General features: G+C 31.5%; 1 protein-coding gene and 1 non-coding gene across 11 annotated transcripts in view; one reads left to right on the top strand and one right to left on the bottom strand.

Moving 5' to 3' along the window:
- LOC106871763 (protein phosphatase 1 regulatory subunit 12A) overlaps positions 1-3,365 on the bottom strand; it is a 216,364-nt gene that overhangs the window by 181,853 nt on the left and 31,146 nt on the right. The window lies entirely within an intron of this gene.
- LOC128247157 (U6 spliceosomal RNA) lies at positions 3,008-3,115 on the top strand. The gene has a single exon (XR_008263569.1). It is a non-coding gene; the product is annotated as a U6 spliceosomal RNA (small nuclear RNA).

The following is a 3,365-nucleotide window of genomic DNA, read 5'->3' as shown; positions in this document are numbered from 1 at the left end:
TGTGTGTGTGTGTGTGTGTGTGTGTGTGTGTGTGTGTGTGTGTGTGTGAGGTCAGCACAAAACCTTATGTATATTGGTTGATGAACGGCCAAGTGTCAAACTGTATTCAAGTAAACCAATGCTTATCGCAAAAAAACAAAGACCAAACTATAAATTTTGTATCACTCCGGTTGATTAAAAAGAAAAATTTTGTAAAGAACAGAAATTTTGAGTAATTATTGTATACATATCTATCATCAAGAAACATTCAAGCTGGACTGACTTCTAGGTGAGAGTAAGCTCCAATAACCTATTTATATAGTGTCAGAAACACTGCACTATTTTCTTTCTCGCTCTTCCTTCTACCAATGGCCAAATCATTAAGAATCAAAAGAAAAACTGTCTTCAAAGCAAAGCATGGTTTCTATTTTGAACCTCATAGCAATTATCTCATCATAGCACTGAACAAGAGGATATGTGTGGGCCTAAACTTAAATCCAACAGTCATAAACATAAAAAATAAGATTCAAGAAGCAGTTTGAAAGCACTTTTATCCTTAGCTTCTTTAGCATCCAACCATTGAAATATGAAATCAGACATTGTGTATTTCCTACAAGATAAGTCAATTCTCTTGATTCAATTCTACATTAAATGCCACTAGTCCAAAGCTGAAACTATTAACAGCTAAAGCATAACACTTAACCTCGAGTCATAATAGATTGCATATAGTTAAGACAATTTGAAATTTAACAAAAAGGTAGCATGAAGAATTTATTCTTTACAAAGACATTTCTCATGTAGCTTTCTCTTTGAAAATATAGTAGTCAGCAGCATGTTTAAATTATTGTTGTATATTAGCTACCATTTTATATTTTGAGTTAACAAAAAGAGTATGTTTCATAGAATCTCAAAAACATTCAGTGAAAATAGCCAATGTTGAATGCTATCACAAAATCCACCTTCACCTGCAAAGTCCTACAACAGAGAACTAAATAACTTTGGCAAATCCTGATAAATGAACAGTCAAATTCTTTCACCTCCCCACCCAACATTTTACAAAGAGATGAAGAAGCTCCATGAACACAACAAAAGCCAAACAAATCTGCTAATCATGAAATAGGTCAACATTTCTCAATTGAACATCATTATAAAGGAACTGGAGAACAAAATAAAAGTTATCTAAAGCAGTGTGTATGTGGAAATAAGTGAGGATCAGTGACAGGTAGGAGTATCCTGCCATAGAAAATCTGCCTCAAAGAATCTCATCTGACCCATCCATGTATGGAAAAGTATACTTTAAAATGATATAGTATCTATTTGATGTGAGAAGGTGAATAACTTAGGTTTTGGCCAGTATAGGTCCAGGCCATGTCTAACTAAATAGCACCATCTGATAGTCTATTAGTCATATATGGGGCATCATGGCCTCACCTCAAAATAACAGATTGCAAGCCCTATGAAAAAGTTTTTTTTCTTTTTTTATATTATTTGAAAGTTTACAAAGGTATAATATTTAATTTCATTTATGATTTTATATAACAAAAAAAAAAAAAAAAAAAAAAAAAAAAAAAAAAAAAAAGAAAAAAAAACGGATCTTTTCCCTTTGGCCAGCACATTTAAAAAATTTTTTATAACTAAACACTTTCAAAATTTGTATACTGGTAGAATGTGTCACATAAAACATCATTTACTCTTGGCATTTTTGAGAAAATTGTGTATTTTCGAAGTTATTTCGTGTTAAAGTTGTCGTATTTCGGTAATTTCAACCAATCAATGACGTCTATTCTTAAAAACGCCAGGAGTAAATGATGTTTTAAATGATACATTTTACCAGCATACGAAATTTGAAAGTGTTCAGTTACAAAAATTATTTTTTCTATGTGCTGGCCAAAAGGAAAAGATCCAAAGAAACTATAGCTGTTAACTTGTAACACACACATACATTCCTGAGTTACACTTGTCTAGCAAGTGATTTCATCAAGAGATTGCATCATGGTAGTGTCATAAAATAGTCATTTAAAACACAACATACACATAGTGGTTTGTATTTTATTACTATCTTGTGCTAAACAAAATTTGAAATGTCTTGTATTCACCTAAACATAGAACTGCTGATAGGTTGCTATATTACTAAACAGATGAACTACAATGTAGGTTGGAAATTGAAAATCATACTAATAAATTAAAAATGTTAGAGAGAAAAATTTACTACACTGGGAAAGAATTATATTTCTTAAATTAGAAAAACTAATAAAATAAATGCAATAAGTAAGGGTGTGTGTGTGTGCTAGAGGGAGAAGGTTTAAGCTTCTACTGAAAAAAGGAAGACAAGTTGAATATTTCTATAATTATTTTCATTTTAGAGCTTCCACCAGAATTAACATTTCTTTTTGACTGCTAGAAGAATTGTCAGTGATAATAAAGTCTTCTATTCAAACTATGGACTTAGTCTGAGATGAATTTTCACAATAATTAAACCATTTATGGAAGTGAAAATGGCACAATAAATAATGATCTATATTTTATCAAGTTCAAATCCTGATAATCAGCCTTCTTTCTTTGCCCCTTACAAATCCAGTTAAGTACACTTATTTCCAGGTTTTTAGTTTATTTCTCTTGGCTTTTGATAATTAACACTATTTTAAAAAATATATAGTCGCTTTAACATTTTAATAACAGTAAATTAAGAAATAATGAGTCTCGTGGTTTAAATAACTTCCAAAAACAAAATTTCTATGACCTACAATGCAAAATATTAACCTATAAAAAAATTCTATACAGTAGTAGCATGATTTAATATTTAAAAATAAATTATATGACGACTTACAAACATATAACGTTTCATAATCAAAAATTATTAAAAAACATCTGGACTGCTTTCAAAGAGAATTTTAAAAATAAAAATTAGTTGAAAAACAAAACAAATACCAAGGTAAGTATTATGCAGAACTTTGGGGGCAAAAATTTAAAACCTCCATAAAGTTTCTCTACAACAAAATTTACTTCCATACTTGAACAAATTCAACAAGTACTAGCTACGGCGGTACATATTCTAAAATTGGAACAATACAGAAATGATTAGCATGGCCCCCTGCGCAAGGATGACATGCAAATTCGTGAAGCATTCCATATTTTTCTATAGGCACAGGAGTGGCTGTGTGGTAAGTAGCTTGCTTACCAACCACATGGTTCCGGGTTCATTCCCACTGCGTGGCACCTTGAGCAAGTGTCTTCTACTATAGCCTCAGGCCAACCAAAGCCTTGTGAGTGGATTTGGTAGACGGAAACTGAAAGAAGCCCGTCGTGTATATGTATGTATGTATGTATATATATATATATATGTATGTATGTATGTTTGTGTGTCTGTGTTTGTCCCCCCCCCCCCA

Source organism: Octopus bimaculoides, chromosome 2 (genome assembly GCF_001194135.2).
Source record: "Octopus bimaculoides isolate UCB-OBI-ISO-001 chromosome 2, ASM119413v2, whole genome shotgun sequence".
Taxonomy (NCBI): domain Eukaryota; kingdom Metazoa; phylum Mollusca; class Cephalopoda; order Octopoda; family Octopodidae; genus Octopus; species Octopus bimaculoides.
This window is presented reverse-complemented; position numbering and strand designations above follow the sequence as displayed.